At 42.4% G+C, this 22422-nt stretch overlaps 1 long non-coding RNA gene across 1 annotated transcript; it reads right to left on the bottom strand.

Moving 5' to 3' along the window:
- Positions 1–16098: 16098 nt before the first annotated feature.
- On the bottom strand, positions 16099–22422 carry LOC142444736 (uncharacterized). The gene is made up of 2 exons (XR_012783927.1): positions 22256–22422; positions 16099–18772 (listed from the first exon to the last, which is right to left on the bottom strand). It is a non-coding gene; the product is annotated as an uncharacterized LOC142444736 (long non-coding RNA).

Genomic DNA, 22422 nt, shown 5'->3' with positions numbered 1-22422 from the left:
TTGAGGTCCCTTTAAGCCCACACGATTGGAATGTTCATCTCTGGAGCTGGGAACTGACAGTTGATGACAGTTGGGGACCTGCCTTGCTGTTTGCTGCCTGGATACATACAGCCCAGCTCTCTCTACAGAAGGGGACTGGCACCTGGCAGCTCTCAAAACTTGAAGGACTGCTAGTGTCTCACTGCTTTATAATGTAACTGTTAATTTCTTGTCTTATCTATCTGTATATTATTTAACAGTTTATTTCTTGAGTTATCTATCTATCGTTATAACTATATTTATATATAATTACTAGCACTCTGGTTTGTCTCTCTAGAGAACCCTGTCCAGCATTGTGTCCAATCAGGTTTTGATCCTTTGGACCAAGCGCCCTGGACTTGCCCCGAGGAGCACTGCCACACTCCTGTCTCATGAAAAGTTCTCTGCTGATATGTGCTTGCACCCTTGTATCCCCAGCACTTAGTGCCGTGTCTCTACAGCCTCCTTAGATATTAATAACTGGATATATGATAGGAAAGTTACAGGAAATATTAAGATGAGAACAAATATTCATTGGATTTTGTAGTTATGGCACTAATAGCCTTAATTTTTTTTAAAAGGCCACTCACTGCCATCAAGTTGATTACAACTCATATTGACCCTACATGGGGTTCAGAGGCTGTAATTCTTTCCACGTGCAGACAAACTTAACCTTCACCAGTAGAACATCTGTGATTTTGAACAGCTGACCTGTGGTTAGCCCAACACTTACCCTACAGCACCATCAACTCTTCCACAGATCCACCGGGGCTCCCAGATGACCTAAGTGAGCAGGAGCCACTGCACATGGAAGACAATGCCTAACAAGATGTGTAGTATCAAAAATTGATGAGACTGAAACCGTGAAATGTGACCGTCATGATTTACACTGTAACTCGGATGCAGGGATGGGTCTGACAGTCTGTCTTTTGGGCTTGAGACTCTCCAGACAGTAATGGGAAGAAAGCTCTAGTAAACATAAGCATTTCTACATGTCTGAGTCGAATGAGTGCAAGCTGCGTCACAGAGACGGAGTGGGTGTTTTTTTTCTTTTTGCAATAAGGAAACATTCCAATTTTAACTCAAAATTAATCAAAATTGCTTGAATGCTTCCTCCCCCCCAACTATCATTATCCCAATTCTACCTTGCAAACCTGGTTAGACCAAAGGATGCACCGTGGCACAGTTGGGATCTGGAAACATGGAATCTAGGACAGATGAAGCCCTCGGCGAGAGTGGCGATACCGGGAGGGAAGGGAGTGTAGAAAGGGGGAACCGATCTCGGGGATCTACATATAACCTCCTCTCTAGGGGGTGGGCAGGAAGGTGGGTGAGGGGAGACGCTGGGCAGTGTAAGATGAGATGAAATAGTAGTTTATAAATTAAGAGTTCAGGAGGGAGGGGGGAAAGGCAAATTAGCTGATTCCAGGAACCCATGCCGAAGGCAAATTTTGAGAATGATGAGGGCAACGAATGTATAAGGGTGCTTTACTCGATGTATGTGTGGATTGTGATAAGAGTTGTATGAGCCCCAATAAAATGATTAAAAAATAAATTTAAAAAATTGCAAAGACAGAGTACAGAACCACGCATCAATCACAAAGCATTCCAGACTCCTCGAGAGAAATTCTCAAGAAACACGCACCCCACTAAGGAGCTGCAACAGAAGTATAACGTCCGCTCTACGTCCATCCGCAAGGATGATGAGGTCCAGGTGGTTAGAGGACACTACAGAGGCCAGTAAATTGGCAAGGTGGTCCAGGTGTACAGAAAGTACCATCTGCATCGAGTGGCGTCAGCGTGGTAAAGCCATGGTACACCTGTCTGTGTGGACATCCACCTGAGCAACGTGGTCATCACCAGGCTGAAGATGGACAAAGATTGAAGAGACAAAAAAATCCCTCTAGAATGCAAAACCACATCTCTATAGGCAGGGAAGGAGAAGGCAAGTGCAAGAGAGAGTGTACTGAGAAAATGCAGGCGTGAACACAGCCTGCTGTGGAACCACAGGTGGACGGACGTTAGACTTCTGTCGCAGCTCAGCCCCGGGGACGACGCGATCTTCCTGCGCACCTGCGAGGGAGCACTGCAGTGGCATAGTGTGGTTCTTGCTGGGGTCCGAGGTCAGGAAAGGGTGGAACTTCATGGCAACTGTCTGGTGCCAGGCGGACTCAGACCCGAGAGACTTATAACGGCAGGATAAAGAATTTCAGGGGGTTTGCCTCTGCTCTGCCAATAAATAGTTCTTTCCTCGGGCGTGCCTTGTGGATACTAATCAGAATCTGAGTTTCCTCATCCTAGAAGTGGGGGAGGAAACAAGGTCTTTTCAGCTCTTAACGTTATCTGATGCTCGCTGCAGAGACTACAAGTTGGCCAGAGAGGCAAAGTGGTTATGTGAAGCAGGACCAAACTAGAGGCATAGCCTAATATTGTTTACGAATAGAAAGATTTGGCTCTATTATTGACTATCTTTCCCCCAAAAAAATAATTAAACAACTATTTGATATATACATACTGACTGTAGCAGCACCTAATCTGCCAGATTAATTAGAAACAGCATTAGCAGTTCGTTGGGAGCTACTAAGTACTGTATCCACGTAGTCTTCATCTTCACAGCTCCGTCAGCATGAAATATTTTACTCAACAGGCAGGTAATAAGTATATGCTGGACAGGCAGGGAATGTATGAACAACAACAACATCTACATGAATTTGGATTCCATTGGAAGTGTGTTCGAGCTGACCTCCAAGTAGTTCAGAGTGCTCTGGTGTCAGCTCTAGAAATGCCAGGGACCCGTTCCCTGCTGCCCCTTTCTGTCGCTAAAAGAAAAGATCTCCATTGTCCTACCTGCCAGATGTAGGTCACTCTTAGTTCTCCTCAGTCTGTTTTCTTCTCAACACACCAGAGTCTGTTCTCTTAATTCTTAGGTTTCATTTCCTTTTAATCCATGGAAGTAGATAGGCTCTCGTCAGAGAGGAGGTATCTTTCAGCAGCGAAGCAAGAAAACAAAACACTAGCAACCATCTAACAAAAGGAACCCAGCTTCAGGATGAATTTTTTTTAATTACCCTGTTTACACAGGCTCTTTACAAATGGTTTAAAGACCACTAATGGGCCAATCAGTAGAAAGTTCTTTCAATGCCAGTTTCTCAAGGAGTCTATTATTAGATAATGTTATTTGACTTAAGTATGTCAGGAAGTATTAGGGTTTTTCATAGCTGAAGCTAATGTGAGTACATTAACATTATCACAGGACTTTGCAAACAATTCCCTATCAAAGGGATTAAGTATTACAGCACCATTCATAAAACACTGGAAAGAAGGGGGGGAAAAACTTGCCTTTAAGACTAAGTATGTCCCTACTGCGCATGAACATCCAAAAGAAACGATGAAACCGCCATCGCTGAGTGCTTTAACAGCTCCCATGAGGTGTCAACTACAGCATAGAAAAGTTCAGAGCTGGCCTACTTGGCTTACAACCATCTCCAGTGAATCCAGAAGCACTAACAGTTTATATGCATCCCTTTTTATCGACCTCTGGGCTTTCGGAGGTTCACAATAACGCTCCAGTCGCATTGTTGTTCCCAGCCTTCATGTTGGCCCAGCTCATGACAAAACCATCCGTGTATATTGACAGAGTCGGTCGAATTGCTCCTCGTGGGTTTGGGTCGGTAATCTTCACAGAGCAGATCGCCACGCCTTTGATTGCAAGGAGCCACTGGGTAGCTTTGAACTGCCACTGAGTCATGTCTTTGAACTTGGCAAAAGCAAAAATATCCTGTTACTTACTGAGGAAACTTACCCGCTTCCAGTCTTGCTTTCCTTCGGTCCATATTCTGACAGCAGCCAGAGTGATTTTAAAACACCGCTCTGATGATGTGATTTCCCCATTGGAAATCCATCAATGGCTCTTAGAATGAAGGTGTAAAATTCAATGGTGACTTTTACTTTCACCATCATGGAGTCACAGGGACCAGATACAGACTCTTCAGCCTTAAGAAGGGAGGGAAAATATATTTAAATGGTTTTCAAACATTGAACAATCGTGAAAGGAAAATCTATTAAATGAGCCTGACAGTTGCCCCAACTCACTGCTTGGGGAAAAGGCCTTGTGTTGCCGTGGATTAGGCACGAGTCTGCTAGCTACGAGTTCTACGGGGGAAGATGAAACTGTCTGCTCCCATGAAACCCTACACAGACACGGTTGCTAGGCATAAGAACCAATGCAATGGCAGTGGGTTTGGTTTTGTTTGTTTGTCTTGCCTGGAGACTTTCCAGGTCACAATCCAGGAATCATGATCTAACTAGAGCTTGCAGAACTTGGGTGCGTTTCGGCAACTAGAACGCACAAGGTGGAGTAACACAGAGGGACGGCTGCACAGGAGACTGCCAGAGATCTGCAAAGGGTTTCCCTTGATGCTCCAACTAAGACCTGGTCAGCAGGCGTGTGATGACCCTTGCAAGGCCAGGCGAGGGGCCGCCAGAAAGAATCAAGTGCACCAACCACTGAGCTCATACAAGGACTAGTGGAGTTCATGTTCCTGATTGGAAAGATCTCCTCACACACTTGGGATCAAATAGGGACCTCAGAAGGTATTGCCTTGGTAAACCTACTGCCACTGAGTAGATTCCCTCTCACAACAACCCTATCTAGATAGGGTTTCTGAGACTAAGTCTCAACAGCAACAGACAGCCCTGTGGGTTTCAACCACCAACCTGACAGCCCCAAGGGCCACCAGGGCTCCTTATTGCCTGGCTGGTGTGTCCATCCATGCAGGAAAGAGAATGGTAAAGAGACAAAAAGGAAAGGGGAAAAAGAGAAACAGAATCAGAAAGCAGAGAAAGAAAAGATAAACAAAACAAACAAAAAAGGACCTCACTGCCACTGAGTTGGTTCTGACTCATAAGAATAGAACTCCCTAGGATTTTCCAAGCTGTCAATCTTCATGCAGACAGGAAGTCTCAGGGCTTTTCCGGTGGAGCAGTTGGTAGGTTCAAACCACTGAACCTGCAATCAGCAGTCCAACTCGTAACCCACTACCCCCTACACCACCAGGGCTCCTTGAAACACGCACTTTTTGTCACGGAGGAGCTGGAGTGGAGGGGGAGGTGAGAGAGACTCCCACTTCTAGATGGGGTTACTGTGAGCCTTGATGTTTAGAGTCAGGACACCTGATCCAGTAGTAAGTTCATTCTGGCTCACAGAGGCACTGAAGTCAACCTAGGCTAAAGACTGTGCTGAGCCCATGTTGTCCCCTAACTGGAGCATACTACGACAGAGGACAATAATGGGAACACAGAGCAGGGAGATAATGTGGCCTGAATCCCCTGCAGCAGGACAAACCAAGAAGGCGGCATAACAGATCAGCAATTGAAGCAAAGCCAATTCACAAAGCCCCTAAAGAGGTCCCAAATAGACTTCAGGTAAGGAAGGACAGCCCCCGGAACTCCCCCAGGCCCAAGGGGAGAGACTCATAAAGGCCAGCGGACAGGCCTGGAACTATGTATACTTTTGGGTTTTGTTTTTTTCTTTTTTCTCTCATTTTCTTTTTCAACCTTTTGTTTTCTTATTGTTCGGACCAGGACATTGCTGGTTTGCCTACTTATATAAGACAGATATGGGAAGCAAGCTGGGGAAGAAAGCAACAGGGCCAACAACCCCGGGGGACTTTGGGGGGAGATGGTGAGAGGGTGGGGGGAAGAGGGTGGTGAGCAAACAATACCATAGTCAGGGGAACAACTAGGGAATTAACACCAACATCTAGGAGGTTGTAGAGGTATCAGAGCAACACCAATCTAGTTGAGAGGAAGTACTAAGAGGTGGAAGAAAAGGGAACCTGATGGTGGGGCAGGAGGAGGCAAAAGGAAACAGAGGAAGGCTCTAGGAAGCAAAGCTATAGATATAGGTATTAACAGAGGTCTGTACTTATGTAAATACATTAATCCATAAAAACAGAGGTATTGGCCTATTTACATATATTTATAAGGCAATACTCTGAGGCCGTGGACAGGCCTTGGGCCTCAGCTCATACCCTCCCTCAATTCAAGAACACTTTTTTCTAACAAAATGGCATTTTGTGATGCTCAACCCACCCCCACCCTGACACAATCACTGAAGACAAAATGGGTGCATAAGCAGATGTGGTGAAGACAGAGGATGGTGCCTGGCTATTAAAAGATATAGCATCTAGGGTCTTAAAGGCTTGAAGTTAAACAAGTGGCCATCCAACAGTGAAGCAACAAGCCCACATGGAAGAAGCACACCAGCCAGTGCTATCATGAGGTTTCATCAGGACCGGGTAACAATTTCATAACAAACAAATAAAACCACATTGGTGAAAATCAGGGGGAGGGGGTCAGAGCAGAGACCCAAAGCCCATCTGTAGACAATGGAACATTCCCCCCACAGAGGGGTCACAGGGAAGGGATGAGTCAATCAGGGTGCAGTAAAGCACCGATGAATCATGCAATACACATCTGGTTCCTTGAGGCTTCCTCATTCCCCACTGTCATGACCCCAGTGCTGCTTCCCACTCTGGACTGGACCGGAGCATGTACAAAGGTATAGGCAAGAGATAAAGCTCACAACACACGGAACCCAGGAACAGGAATGGGAATAGCGATACCAAAAGGGTAGGAAGAAGGGGGTAAAGTAGGGGAGGAAGGGAGTATGATCACAATGAATCGCACATAACCGCATACACCCATCCTGGGAGAAGAACAACAAAAACCCGAAGGGAAGGGAGACAGTGATTGATCTGAGCTATGAAAAAGGAGGAGCTCATTCCAAGGGCTCAATAGAAAGTAAATGTCTAGAAAAGAATGATGGCAACATATGTACTAATGTGTTGGATACAATTGATGTGTGGATTGTAACAAGAGCTGTAAGAGCCCCCAATAAAATGATTTTTAAAAAGAAAGAAAGAAAATGTTTTGGAAATGATGATGGTAGCATATGTACAAGTGTGCTTGATACAATTGATGCGTGGACTGCTATAAGAGCTGTAAGAGCTCCCAATAAAATGATTTATTGAAATAAAAATAAGTAAAAAATATTTTTAAAGAAAACTGCTCTGAGCCCATCTAGCAAAGCTTGAAAGGCAGCCTGGGTAAAGATTAAATTATTTTCCGGTAAAAGAGGCCCTGGTGGCACAGTGATAAAGTGCTCGGCTGCTAACTGAAAGGTCAACACTTACACCTGCTGGCTGCTCTGTGGGAGGATGACATGACAGTCTGGCTCTGTAAGATTTTCATCCTTGGAAACCCTATGGAGCAGTTCTCGTCTCCCCTATAGGGTCCCAGTGAGTAAGAATTGACTTCGTAGTTGCTGTTTGCTTTGTTTTAACTTTGTCCCAAAGCATATATAAAGGAATACAAAAATCCCAACACCCAACTATGACATTCCAACTGACATCAAGGTTAAACATGAGCAGGTATGATGCAAAGGAAGAAAAAGCAATCAATAGAAACATCCAGAAATGACACAAATGATAACATTAACAGACAAGTACAATAAAATAATGTATTCCATCTGTAGAAGAAGAAGGAAGCATAAAACATAGTGATAATCTGGAAGTTATGATAAAAAGAAGTCAATCAAACTCAGGGAGATTAAACCTGCAAACTCTAGTCTGTCAGACCAGTTGGTCGGATATTTGTTGTGGATTTTCTTATTTGTTCTACATTTTTCTCCTTCTTTGTGTGGGACCCTGTGGTTTGTGATCCCACTAAGAGCTGTCAGTAGAGGTGGCGAGGCACCATCTAATTATTCTCAAGGTCAGGGTCAGGGTCATGTAGGCTGTGGTTCATTAGTATTACTCCCTGGGGTCTTTGGTTTTCTTCATTCTCTTTTGCTCCAGACAGGAAGAAATAAAAGGTTGGATCCTAGTTGTCCAGTCACAAGCTTTTAAGACCCCAGGTGCTCCTCACCAAAGGAGGACACAGAATGTTGTCTTTATAAATCATGGTGTAACAAGTGATGTAGATGCCAACGGGTATAACATAGTTGTACTAAATCTGTGGCCCTGTGCCTTTGAGCCTGGGAACTTCATCCTGTGAGGTACTTGGTTACATCAGAAATTTCCATGACTGTGCACCTTGTGTGCTCTATTGTCTATGTCAATATACATGCACCACCTACAATTATGTATGTAGACATGCCCACAACATGTATCTTCAGGTGGGTGTGCAACCTACACACACCTCTTGAATATACCTATCTACCTATGTATTCGCTCGTAAATTATTTGTTGATGCTATTGTTAGAACATCTCTGTTATTTTTGAAGTCCTCTCAGTGCCTTCCTTGACCTTGGCCATGTTGTGCTAACTCTTCTCATATTGTGTATTACCTGTTCCTTTCATCATTATCAACATGTGCTTTCTATCTGGTTAGTAATTTCCTCTCCCTCATCTTCCCATACCTAGTAATCAACAGAGAGGGGAAAATCTATCTGTATGCTAATCTTTTCTTTTGGTTTTTAGATATTAAAATATTTATTAAAATAAAAATAAATAATATATATGTTAAAAGACTGCTCTGGGCCATATTATAACTGACTTAATTCACTCACCGTAATATCCTCCCAATTCTCACTTGTTGCGAGATGTTTTGCAGCAGCTATAATTTATCATTTAATAGCATATTCCACTGTGTGTCTACACCAGTTTATCTAGTCATCCATTCTTTTGCTGTTGGGAACAATACTGCAATAAACATGTACTATTTTACATTTCAATCAGTAATATATCAGAATGCTTTCTCCCCACCATGTCTCCAATACTTGTTAGTTTCTGTTTGTTGACTAGTTTTTTAGTACCGTTGTTGTTGGGGTGAGATGGTATCTCATTGCTGTTTTGAGTTGAATCTCTGTAATACTAATGATTGCAAGCATTTTTTCATGTATTTAGTAGCTGACTGAATGTCTTCTGTAGTGAACTGTTTGCCTGTGTTTTAGTTGGATTGTTGTGTTTTTATTGTTGAAATGTTGAATTTTTCTATAATTTTACAGATTAGACCCTTGTTGGCTATGTCATAGCTAAAACCTACCCCCCACCCCCGCCTCTAGGTTTTTTTCTTTACTTTTTTGGAGTTTTTGTTGAGCATTTCGTTTTTAAGAGGTTCCATTTCCTTAGTGCATTTTCCTCATGTATTACCTCCCTCGTGTTGTCCCTCGTTTTCCTTCCATCTTCTTTAACTTTAGGTTTTAGACTTAGGTCTTCGAATAATTTTGAGGTAGCTTCAGGTATTTGGATATAGTGTGAAGTACAGACCCTGCTTCATTTTTCTATAGATCGGGGGGGGGGTGTTGTTTGTTTGTTTTTAGGTTTAAGGGAGGTTTGCTATTTTGTTTTTAACTTTTTATTGTAAATTAGATGGGGGGTATTATATATCAGATCATCATTTTTGTATGATTACAACCTAACAACCCTCCCGATACCTTGCCCTGTCCTCGGCCTTTCCCTCACTTCCCATTTGTTGGATATTATCTTCCTATTTTGCCAGCATCATTTGTTAAAAAGATCGTCTCTTCTACATTTTATGCCCCTTTGTCCTTCGTCAAAGATCAGTTTTCCATAGTGGATATGTTTATGCCTTGATTCTCAGTTCTGTTCCATTGGTCCGTGTGTCTGATGTTGTCTAAGTACCTGGGTTTTGTGATTACCATGGCAGTCGTAATGTCCTGGTACTTAGAAAACATCAGACACAGACCAGTGTGGGACAGGCAATGTGAGGTGTCCATTTTGTTCATCTGCAATACTGCTTACTTACCTGGGACTTCTTTCTTTCCATAAAAAGTTCATTGGATTTTTTCCATCTCATTAGAAATGCTGTTGGAATTTGGATCGGAACTGCATTATAGCTGTAGATCTCTTTGGGTAGTACTAGCATTTTTCCAACATTAAGTCTTCTTATCTATGAGCATAGTTTGTTTTGCTTTTGTAGGCTTTTATGTAGGCTCCTAGTTTCTTGCAATAGTATGTCATAAATTTCTTTGTACAAGTGTTTTACATTCCTGGTCTGATTTTTCCCTAAGAATTTTTTCTTTACTTTTTTTTGGGGGGGGCAGGGCGGGGCAGGGGCAAGGGGCAGCTTTGGTAATTGGTAAAGAGCCTGGTGGTTGTAGGGGTTAGGCATTGAGCTGCTAATTGCAAAGTCTGATTGAAACCCACCAGGCATTCCATGGAAAAATCGTGAGATTATCTGCTCTACTCTCAGAAACCCTCTATAGATTGCTCTGGGTTGGAATTGACTTGATGGCAAAGTGTTTGGATTTGTGTGTCTTGTAAATGGTATTGATTTTCTGATATCCTTTTCAAAGTTCTCTTTATTGGTGTAAAGAGGTCTAAGTGATTTTTGTATGTGGTTCTTGTATCATGCTATTTTGCTGAATCTTTTCTGAGCACCAGTTTTCTTATGGAATCTTTGGGGGGTTTTCTATGATTTGTCTCAGGTCAACTGTAAATAGAGATAGTTTTACTTCTTCTTTATCAATTTGAATATTATTTATTTCCTTTTCTTGATTATTACTCCACCTAGGACTTCCTGGACAGTGTTGAATATGCGTTGATGACGGCCATCTGTCTTGTTTGCAACCTCTCTCTGATGATAAAAATGTTGACTTTGGGTTGTATGAATATCTTTTGTTGAAGAATTTTCCTTCTACTCTCATTTTGCTGAAATTTATTATCAGGATGGGTACTGAACTTCATCAAATGCCCTTTCTTTCTGCATTGAATGAGATGATCAAGTGATTGGTTTTATTAACGTGGTAAACTACATTGATTTTCTAATATTAAGCCACCCTTGAACACCTGGTATGAATCCCATTTAGACATAATGTATTTTTTTATATGCTATTGAATTCTATTGGCTCGAATTTTGTTGAGAATTTTTGAGTGTATGTATTTCTTTTTTTGTGATGTATTTGCCTGGCTTTGGTATCAGGTTTGTGCCTGCTTCGTAATAGAAAGTTGGGACTTTCTCTTCATTGTCTATGGTCTAAAATCGTTTCCATGGAATTGGTGTGACTTCTTCTCTGAGTGTTTGGTAGAAATCTCGTGAAGCTATCTGGAAGAGAGCTTTAAAAAAATTACTGGGACTTAGTTCTTACTATGTCTTCAATCCTTCTTTTGTTATGAGTCTGTTCAGTTGTTCCACCTCAGTTTGTGTTAGTTTAGCTAGTGTGTTTCTAGAAATTTGCTCATTTCCTCTAGGTTTACAAATTTGTTGGGATACATGTTTTCATAGTATTCTGTTTTGTTCCTTTTGGTTCTGCTGTGATGCCACCCACTTTTTAAAAAATCATTTTATTGGGGGCTCATACAATTTTTATCATAATCCACACATCCATCCATTGTGTCAAGAATATATATATATATTTGTTGCCATCATCATTCTCAAAACATTTGCCTTCTACTTGAGCCCTTAATATCGGCTGCTCATTTTCCCCCTCCCTCCCCACTCCTCCCTACCATCCTCCAGGGAAGAGGCTATACTTTGATCTTGTAATCAGTTTGCCCTTTCTACCCCACATTCCAGGCTTCGCCACGCTCACCACTGGTCCTGAAGGAGTCATCTGTCCTGGATTCCCTGTGTTTCCGGTTGCTATCTGTGACCCACCTTATTTCTTATTTGAGTTATTTACTTATTTTCCTGGTTTTCTCTTGACAGTTTGGCAAGTGTTTTTCACTTTTTTAAAATCCCTTTCAACGAACCAATTCCTAGTCTTGTTGATTCCATCTATAAATTTTATGTTCTCTGTTTCGTTTGCATTTTGCCTAATCTTTATTACTTCCTTTATTCTGATGACTCTGGGCTTCTTTTTGCTTTTCTCTATTTTTGCTAGTTGTGGATTTGGGTCTTTAAAAAAATTGTTAGTGTGTACATTCATTTTTTTAAATCTTTTTATTGGGGCTCATAAGGCTCTTATCACAGTCTTTACATACATCAATTGAGCAAAGCACCCTTATACATTCGTTGCACTCGTCATTCTCATAATTCACCTTCCACTTGGGTTCCTGGAATCAGCTCGGTTTCCCTTTTTTTACATTCATTTTTATAAATTGACCTCTGAGCGTTGCTTTTGCTGTGTTCCAGAGGTTTGGGTAGGTTTTGATACTGCACTGGGCCCTGGGGCTTCCTGACATTTGCTGCTCTTTTGTTTCACTCTTGCAGGTCTTTTAGAATTTGTGATGAACGACAGACCTTGCTGCTTCCCTTTAGAAGTCAAAATTAACTCATCCCCATGTGAAGAGCTCAGACTAAAAATAAAACCACTGCCATGAGTCCATTCTGATTCACAGCCGTCCTATAGGACAAGACATAGAACTACCCCTCTGTGTTTCTGAGGCTGTACTTTTGGGGGGAGAAGACAGCCTCCTCTTTCTCCATGGATCACTGATGGTCCAGAACTGATGACTTGGTGGTTAGTAGGACTTGCTAAACAGAACCGAGAGCTGGAGTGTAGACATGCCCCTCCAAGCAAAGAGAATAATCTGAGCGTCAGAATCCAGACTGCTCCCGAAGACCCCTCTTCTGTCTAGAAAACATGGAAGCTGGGTTTTTTGTTGTTGTTGTTTTTAAACATTTTATTAGGGACTCATACAACTCTTAGCACAATCCATACATACATCAATTGTATAAAGCACATCTGTACATTCTTTGCCCTCATCGTTTTCAAAGCATTTGCTCTCCACTTAAGCCCTTTGCATCAAGTCCTCTTTTTTCCCCTCCCTCCCTCATGAGCTCTTGATAATGTATAAATTATTATTTTGTCATCTTGCCCTGTCCGGCGTCTCCCTTCTCCCCCTTCTCTGTTGTCGGTTCCCCAGGGAGGAGGTCACATGTGGGTCCTTGTGATGGGTTCCCCCTTTCCAGCCCCCTCCCTGCACCTTATGGACAAGACCTGTTCGGTCGTCCTGGGATGCTCACTCACTACCACGAGGGCACTCTGACTCACAGGACTCTACAGGCTCCTGTGCGGTTTTTGAAACTATAACTTCTTATGGGAGCAGAAAACCTCATCTCTGAACTGGTTTTGAACTGCTGGCCTTGAGCTTAGCAATCCAATGCAAAGCCCACTGTGCTACCTTGGTGCTATTACTCAATAAATACTCTTGATCTTCCTTCTGCTCGCCACGTGAATTGGTTCTCTTGCAACAAACAGACTGCCCAAAGCACCCTTGTTGCATGAACATTGTGTTTTCATCCTTATTTGACTGCAGGAATTTAAACTTTTCATCTTTGATTTATTCTATAACCCAGTGATTTTTAAGCAAGGTGTTATTCTTGCTCTTCCTATTGATTTCTACTTTTATGGCCCTGTAGTCAAAGAAAATGCTTTGTATGATTTTGATTTTATTAGGGCTTACGTTGTGGCTTAAACTGTGTTCTATGCTGGTGAGTGACTTCTTGTATCTTGGAGAAGAATTGCCACTCTTGGGTGAACAGTTCAGCATATGTCTATGAACTTCAGTTGGATGATTATGGTATTGGTATATTCTGTATCTTTGTTGAGTTTCTTGCTAGCTGTCTGTCCTTCACCAAAAATGGTATGTTGAAGCTTCTTACTATAATTGTGAAACTTTATCTTTTTAATTTTTTGAGTTATTTTCATGTATATTAGAGCCCTGTCATTGCATGCATGTATATTTTTTATGGTATGTCCTCTTGGTCGATTGATCCTTTAATCATTATATAATGTCCATATCTTTTTTTAACCATTTTATTGAGGGCTCAAACAACTCTGATCACAATCCATACATACGTCAACCACATTTGTCCATTTGTTGCCATCATCACTCTCAAAACATTTTCTTTCTACTTGAGTCCTTGGTATCAGCTTCTCATTTTTTTTCTCCATCCTCCACCTTCTCTCCCTCCCTCCCACTTAGTAATTTGTAAATTATTATTTTTTCATGTCATACACTGACCGATGTCTCCCTTCACCTACTTTTCTGTTGTCTGTTCCCCTGGGAGAGGGTTATATGTAGATCCTTGTGATCAGGACCCCCTTTCTACCCCCACCTTCCCCTTCCCCTCCTGGTATCACTACTCTCATTATTGGGGTCATGATACTGGTGGGGGAGGAGCATTAAAAAAGTAGAGGAATATTTGTATGTTTCATTGGTGCGATACTACACCCTGACTGGCTCACCTCTTCCTTGTGACCCTTCTGTAAGGGGATGTCCAACTATTTACAGATGGGCTTTGGGTCTCCACTCTGCCCTCCCTCTCATTCGCATTGATATGATATTTTCATTCTGGGTCTTTCATGCCTGATACCTGATCCCATTGACACCTCATGATCACACAGGCTGGTGTGCTTCTTCTATGTGGGCTTGGTTGCTTTCTCAGCTAAATGGTCACTTGTTTATCTTCAAGCCATTAAGACCCCAGATGCTATGTCTTTGGATAGCTGGGCACCATCAGCTTTCTTCACCACATTCGCTTATGTACCCATTTTGTCTTCAGAGATCATGTTGGGAAGGTGAGCATCATGGAATGCCAGTTTAATAGAACAAAGTGTACTTGCATTGAGGGAGTACTTGAGTAGAGGCCAAATGTACATCTGCTACCTTAATACAAATCTATAAATATATGTACATAGATCTATTTCCCTATCATTATATATAAACATATTTACATATGTACGTGCCTGTATTTAGACCTCTATAATTGTCTTTTCCCTCCTAGTTCTTTCCTCTATTTCCTTTAATTTCCTCTTGTCCCACTATCATGCTCAGCCTTCATTTGGGTTTCAGTAATTCCTCTATGCTACATTGGCCTTGATCAAGCCCCACCAGACATAAGACGCCCTCCTTGCCATCAAATTAGATCACTTGTTGATCCTTTGTCCTTGGGTTGGTTGACACCTCCCTTCCTTTCCCCTACCTAATTTTGTGACTATCAAAAAAGGATAGTCTTCATAGGATGGTGACTTAGGTAATAGCAGTGAGTGTAAGTCTTCTTTTATTTTTAATTAGAGAAGTTGTACCCTGCTTATAAATCGCAAATTTTTTTGTTGTTGTTGTTGCTTTAAATATCCAGTGTTAATTCTTGGCTTTCCATGTTTTACTTCCCATATTGTGAGGGAAAAGACCCAATTTTCAAAAGAGAAAATGGTCCTTTTAGGCCAATTTCTGTGGACTTTAATTTAATTATAATGGTCATAGTTCATTTCTATTTACTAAGCTATCATCCCAAAAGAGTCACACAACTTTTCTACAGTCATTACTGTTTACTGAGTACTAAATATTGGTCATGATTTCTGTAAGTTCTTACTGAGACTTGTACAGAACAAAAGAATGAAAGAACTTTAATGTATTTTCCTTACTCCATGAAAGGGGTCATTGTTGATTTATGGTTTACATAAAGGACAAAGGAGGTGGAGTAATGGCTAACTGAAATATTTCTACAAAACTCTTAGAGTAAACATAATTTACTTCTTCTGTGGCATCCCTAGTCTCTAACTAAAAAAAGACCTAAAAAGCCCTGAATCTGAAATCACATGAAGGGCAAACTCATTAAGACAATATATTCTTCATAGGGTTCTATGATATAAACTTCCAAGTAAAAGTAGATAAAAATTTACATTAGATTCTTTATGCCTTTTAAAAGAAAACTTAAATTATGCTATTGCATAAAGTATATAATTGTGTCAACTACACAGAAAATTGTCTTTTGAATGTATTATTGATATTTATGACAACTAAAATAAATATCTTATTCAAGCACTCATAAAAATTGAGTGCCATCTATTAACCTGGCTGCTCTGTACTAAGTTCTGATGATACAATGAAGAGAATAGATAAGCACCCTGATATTTGGAGCATAACATTTGATGAATAAAATACTACTAGGTAAAAGGAAACCATGAATTATTAGGAGAATGTTTCTGAAAATGTTCTCATTTTCTCATTCTGCACTGTATCATTTGGCGTGTTTGTTAACAATGGAGAGGCAGTGTGTCAGAACTTGGGGTAGGGGACAGGAATGGTTTCTGTATACACTAACATTACACAACTTTTTTTCACAGCAGAAATGTGGGTGAAGGGAGACATCAGACAGGGAACGATATGACAAAATAATAATTTATAAATCATCAAGGGTTCATGAGGGAGTGGGGAGCAGGGAGGGAGGGGAAAAAATGAGGAGTTAATGCCAGGAGTCTAGGTGGAGAGCAAATGTTTTGAGAAGGATGAAGGCAATGAATGTACAAATGTGCTTTACACAATTGATGTATGTATGGATTGTGATAAGAGTTGTATGAGCCCCCTAATAAAACGATTAAAAAAACAAACTTTTTTTCAGCATGTGTCTTTCAAATACAAAATAATGCAAACTACCCCAGACAAAAAATTTCTTGAGGGGCAAAGGAGGATACATCTCAATATGACACATTTACTCTTTCAGCTTAGAATGCTTGGCAACAGTAAATATATACACGTGTCTATGCAGAGAGAAATTTTATGCCTAATTTTTCTAATCAACCATAATTTGATTTTTTTAAAATATTACTTTATTTCATTTTGGGTGAAAGTTTGCACAGTAAATTTGGTTCCCATTTGACTGTTTTAGAAATCATTTTATTGGGGGCTCATACAACTCCACGTTTGATTATTTCTATACAAATTGTTCAGTGACATTAGTTACATTTTCCACACGGTCTCAACTTGCTCTTTGCATCAGTCGTTCTGTTTCCCTGCTTCCCTGCCTTCTCATCTTTGCTTAGAATAAAGGCGGAGCCGCTGTCACACAGACAGTCTTTCAGTAGAGCGCTGCACTTATGGGTAATGTGCTTGAGCTTACTGCATTCCATAAAGAGTGAGCTTGTGGCTTTGTGGCATTTAAAGCTTTCCAGTGTTCCGGGGAGTTCTCTGGTCTCAATGAGTCCGCTAAGGCTGGTCTTTTAAGAGTTTTAACTTTCACTTTTTTCTCACATTGTATCTTGAGCCATCTACTCTGAACTCTGGTAAAACAGGGGCACCATCTAGTTCTGGTCTTGGGGTAGATGAGGCTGTGGAATGCACAGGTTAGTCGCAGTGCAGATTTGTTTCTTCTGAGATGGCTGCTTCCAAGCTTTTAATATCCAGCTGTTACTTACTCTACTAGTAAGCAGAACATAAACTTTGAATTCTACCAACTGACAAGTGATCCCATGAGATTAATGTCCTAAGCCCTTAAACCTAGAGATACAAGATATTTGGTTACATCTGAGAAATATCTGTGATTGTGTTTTCTGCGTGTCTGCACACACGTACCTATACTTACACTTAAATATCTGAAAGTGAACTTCTATGTATGCACACATATGAATTGTGCATGTATCTATTCATGTATCTGTATGCATATACACATAGTATGTGATCACACACTCATTTTTGGTCATTGTGTGGTTGTCAAATTGTAGATATCATGTTTTTTAGTACAAGCATTTATTTCGACTCTCGAGTGTCGAAACGATGTAAATGATGTTTGCTTTAAGCTGTGTTCCCTATACCCACATTCACCGCTGCTTTTCCCATCACCAAAAATAACAAGTATCTAGGTGCTAGAGCAGTGGTTCTCAACCTGTGGGTCATGACCCCTTTGGGAGTCAAATGACCCTTTCACGGGGGTTACCTGATTTGTAACAGTAGCAAAATGACAGTTTTGAAGTATCAATGGTTGGGGTCACCACCACATGAGGAACTGTATTAAAGGGTCGTGGCATTAGGAAGGGTGAGAACCACTGGTCTAGAGTATGATTTCCCCCACTCCATCTCCCTTGGTAACCACCAGTGAACACTGCCTTAGCTCTTTCTTTCTCTCTCTAGCTACAGATACAAATATATCCCTATCTCTCTGTATTTGTCATTTTATAAAAGTGGTTCACACTATATTTGTCCTTACAAGATTGACTTATTTCACTTAGCGTTATGTCCTCCAGGTCCATCCCTGTTGTGTTTCACAGACTCATTACTGTCCTTTATGGTTGTGTAGTGTACCAAACATCATTTTCAAAAGTTTGAATTATACGCCAATAAAGCCGTTGGAAAGGAAAGTTTGGCCTGAAAGGAAAGGAAGCCCTGCGCTATCTAACTCAGGGTTTCCTTCATGCTCCCCTAAACACGCCCGTGATGTGGCATCCTCACGCCCCAAATCTCTTCAGTAGAGGCCAGTCAAGCCAAAATGAAGCTCAGTGCCACTGAGGTGATGCTGACTCATAGTGACCTTACGGAGTAAAACTGCTCCACAGGGCTTCCAGTGCTGTACATCTTTACGGAAGGAAGCAGACACAGGGCTTCCAGTGCTGTACATCTTTACGGAAGGAAGCAGACACAGGGTTTCCAGTGCTGTACATCTTTACGGAAAGAAGCAGACACAGGGCTTCCAGTGCTGTACATCTTTACGGAAAGAAGCAGACACAGGGCTTCCAGTGCTGTACATCTTTACGGAAGCAGACTGCCACATCGTTCTCCCGTGGAGTAGCTGGTGGGATCAAGTCAGCAACTTCTCATTCAGCATTCGAGCTACGGCATTGAACCACCAAGTTGCTGGGAGTCCTAGTCTTACTGTAGTCACATTAAGAATTGAGGTTAAAGTTAAAAAAAAAGAAGAAAAATTGAGATTAAAGTTGAAAACCCTGGGGATGTTTGTTTAATCCACATCAAAGTTATAAATTATGTATCAGATCCTTTCCAGATGAGTTTGAATTCTCTTCTGTTTTCAGTGCTGTCTTCTTCATTTCTCCCACCAGTTGTCAACAAAACTGGGAACAAATGCGACAGGAATGAATGTTCTAAACACAAAACGTCTACTATATTTTAGTAGGGTGAAGCTTCGTTAGGCTATAAACCTGGAATTGATTTAGCAAAAATTGGAGGTAGAAATGAAAATAACTGAATTGGCAATGTGTGTGTGTGTGTGTGTGTGTGTGTGTGTGTGTTTAGGGTTACACCACAATGACGGACTAGTGAATCATAAACTTTCTGTTCTGTTTCCTACCGCTTGACTGGTTTAGACAAGTTTGATCTTAAACAAGTTTAGATCAAGAGAAGTTTTCCCGTGTGCTAAACATAATACTGATTGGATACCTTTGCTTGAGAAATAATCCGTGGTTTTAAAACACTCTGTTTAAGTGGGGGGTGGGGAACGACCCTGAGCCCAATTTCACTGTGGATACACATTGCTGGTCCTTTTATAGCAAAGTGGGGGAGGAGGCGGCACGCTCTGCATCTGGGCTTCATCATAAAGGGATGAAGGACATTCCTTCTCATGTCATAAACTCTCTGTGACACTGACTAGATAAGAGGACTGCTTGTTTGTTTTCTAAGTCTGCAGCTGTTGGGTACTGTTGAGTCAGTTCCAGTTCAGGGCAACCCAATGCACACCAGAATGGACCGCTGCAGGCAGTGCCCTACGCCGTCCTCACAACTGGGATGTGTGAGCCCATTGCTGCAGCCACCAAGGCCATTCATCTTGTCAAGCAGCTTCCACTTTTTCGCTGCCCTTCTACTTTCCCAAGCATGATGTCCTTCTCAGAGCACTGGTCTCTCGTGACCACTTGTCCACAGTGTGTGAGATGAAGTCTTGCCAGGCTTGCCTCTAAGGAGCATTCTGGCTGTACTTCGTCCCAGGCAGACTTGCTTGCTCTAGTCGCAGTCCGTGGCACTTTCCATAGTCTTTACCGGCACCACAAATCTCACGCCTCCATGCTGCTTTGGTCTTCTGTACTTCATGTCCAACTTCACAGGCATCTGTGCTAAATGACAATGCCGTGGCTTGGGTCAAGCTTACTGTTTTTAATCTAGAGGTTCCTAAACATTAAACTTTTTTAAAAAGCATGATATTTTTTAAAGCTCCGTATTTTTATGAGGATAATCTACTGTATGCTCAACACTACACAGATGCTGGAAGAAATCTGAGATGTTAAAATGAAAAAAAAATTTCAATTTGGGGGGTAGAGGGGTGGAAAATCCAAATGCACCAATCAGAGTGAAAATAGGATGGGGATACAATAGTAGTACATGAGGGGGCTTCAAAAGTCTGTGGGAAAACTCCATGTTTCCTACTAACTTTTTGAAGCCTGCTTGTGCCAGCAGCAGTCAGAGCAGGACTACTGTAGGGGAAGCTGGGGAAACCTGTCCAGGGAGGAGGGTGGCCTTTGAGTGGGGCCTCCAAGCTGTACAGATTGTGGACAGTTAATAGGAAATACAGCACACGCTGGTGAAAAATTCAGCCACGTTATATAAGGCATCAAAATAGTCACGGAGGTCACTGGTTGTTTTCAAAAGATACAATGCTGGTAGTTGTCAAATTTTGTTTTCAGAAATAGGATGCACCCCTCACCCTCCTTTCTTCTAAGTAATCAGGATGGGGCAGACTGCAGCTAACTACAGTAGTAAGTGCCTGAAACTGGTCCTGCGTTGCATCGACCTGTGTGAGCAGTTAGCAATGGAGAAGTTACAAAAATAGATTCCTCGAACAGACCCGAGGTCCCATTTTACTACCACCAGGGAGAGGGCCAATGTTTGGACGCCATCGCTAGGGTTTTCTGGGGCTCATTTGCTCAGAAGTGGAAGCTTTGCTGAAACCGGCTCCCTTTGGACGACCCTGTGAGTATCTGAAATACCAGTGACATCACAGCACCCCGCAAGCCCGAGTACTTGCTTGCTGCAAGTGAGGAGGACTTGAAGCACTTCCTGATGAAAATCAAGGATCACAGCCTTCAGTGCGGACGACGACTCTATGTACAGATAACCAAGACCCTCACCACTGGACCAGCAGGTCACATCATGATCAATGGAGGAAAGATTGAAGCTGGCAAGGATTTCCCTTTGCTTGGATTCACAATCAGTCAAGAGATCAAAAGACTAAGTTTCCTTAGGTAAAGCTGCTGCGCAAGACCTCTTTAAAGTATGGAAAAGTAAGGGTGCTACTTTGAGGGGGCCCTGACCCAAGTCACAGTGTTTTCAATTGCCTCACATGCATGTGAAGGTTGGACACTGAATAGGGGAGCCTGAAGAAGAATCGATGCATTTGAGCTGTGGTGTTGGTGAAGAATACTGAAAGTACCATGGATTGCCAAAAGAATTTTTAAAAATCAGTCTTGAAAACAAAGCAAAAAAAATTCGTCTTGGAAGAAGCACAACCTCCTTAGAGGCAAGGATGACCAGATTTCATCCCCTGCACTTTGGACATGTTATCAGGGCAGACTGGTTCCTGGAGAAGAACATCGTGCTTGATAAGGTGGAAGGGCAGCAGAAATGAGGAAGTGGCTGGACAAGAAGGACTGACGCACCCCGGCAACCATGGGTTCAAACTATGAACAATAGGGAGACTGCAACAAGACTTGCCTGGTTCTTTCTGTTGTTCTCAAGGTTGCTAGGAGGTGGGTCCAACTCCAAGGCTCCCAAGAGCAATAACAAAACACAAGGGGGAGGGGGAAGGAGCAACCAAGCCAGTAGGTTGACAACTGTTTCGAAGTAATTGCTCCTCTTATCTCACCCAATAAACCCTGGGCCCCAGGGTCACAGTGTCTTGGTATGCATTCTTTGAAACTTCCACGAATAGGAACTTCTGCCATGAGGCTAATAAAGTCCCACTTAAACCTTGTTCTAGTAGGGAGACCTAAGCCGTCTGATAATTACCTATTGCTAACCGGAAGGTCAGAGTCGACTGCAGTGGGTTGGGTTTTAAATCTGGTTCTAATGTATAACCAGATTACAGAAGCATGCCCTTCACTGAGGGAAAACAGTCATCGAAGTAACAAATGTTTTAAAATTGAAAACGAAGGGCAAGTATGCGGCTATTGAATGGGGGCTCTCAGACGCTCTAATTCTTTCAGAGGTACCTGCAGTTTCTGGGTTGTTACCCTGAATTCCTGACTTGAACTTGCTCAGCTTCCCAGGATCAACTTTCCCCCCACCCTCCTCCTTCCACAGCAAACCCGTCCCTGCTGCCCACCTGACCCAGTTCCTTTGGAGGAGATGCCCGGGGCAGCGAGGCTGGTCTTTCTCTGAACTCCTGACAGTGGCTCCTCGACATTCCTCTGTTAAACGGTACAAAGATGTGGGGGTGAAAAAGCTCTCTATAATTATAACTATGACATCACGGATCGGTTCGTGTAATTCTCACACACAAACCCCAGAGCTCCGCTCAGTGGGGACTAACTGCCTCCGATCCGCACGTGAGGAAACTGAGGCACGGAGCGTTTGGGTCGTTTGCCCAGCCAGTCCCAGGACTGAGTTACCTGTGTGGGGCGCGGCTTGCACCCGCGGAGTCGGCGCGGACCGAACGCCTGCACCGGCACGGGGCGCGCCTGGGCGCCGAGGGCGGCGGCCCCGGGGCCCACGACGCGGACTCGCAGGCTGGGCACCGCGAGACGAGTTCTTCCCACCAGGCTGTCTGCTCTGCTCC

The sequence above is a fragment of the Tenrec ecaudatus genome, chromosome 4, assembly GCF_050624435.1.
Source record: "Tenrec ecaudatus isolate mTenEca1 chromosome 4, mTenEca1.hap1, whole genome shotgun sequence".
NCBI classification, from domain to species: domain Eukaryota; kingdom Metazoa; phylum Chordata; class Mammalia; order Afrosoricida; family Tenrecidae; genus Tenrec; species Tenrec ecaudatus.
This window is presented reverse-complemented; position numbering and strand designations above follow the sequence as displayed.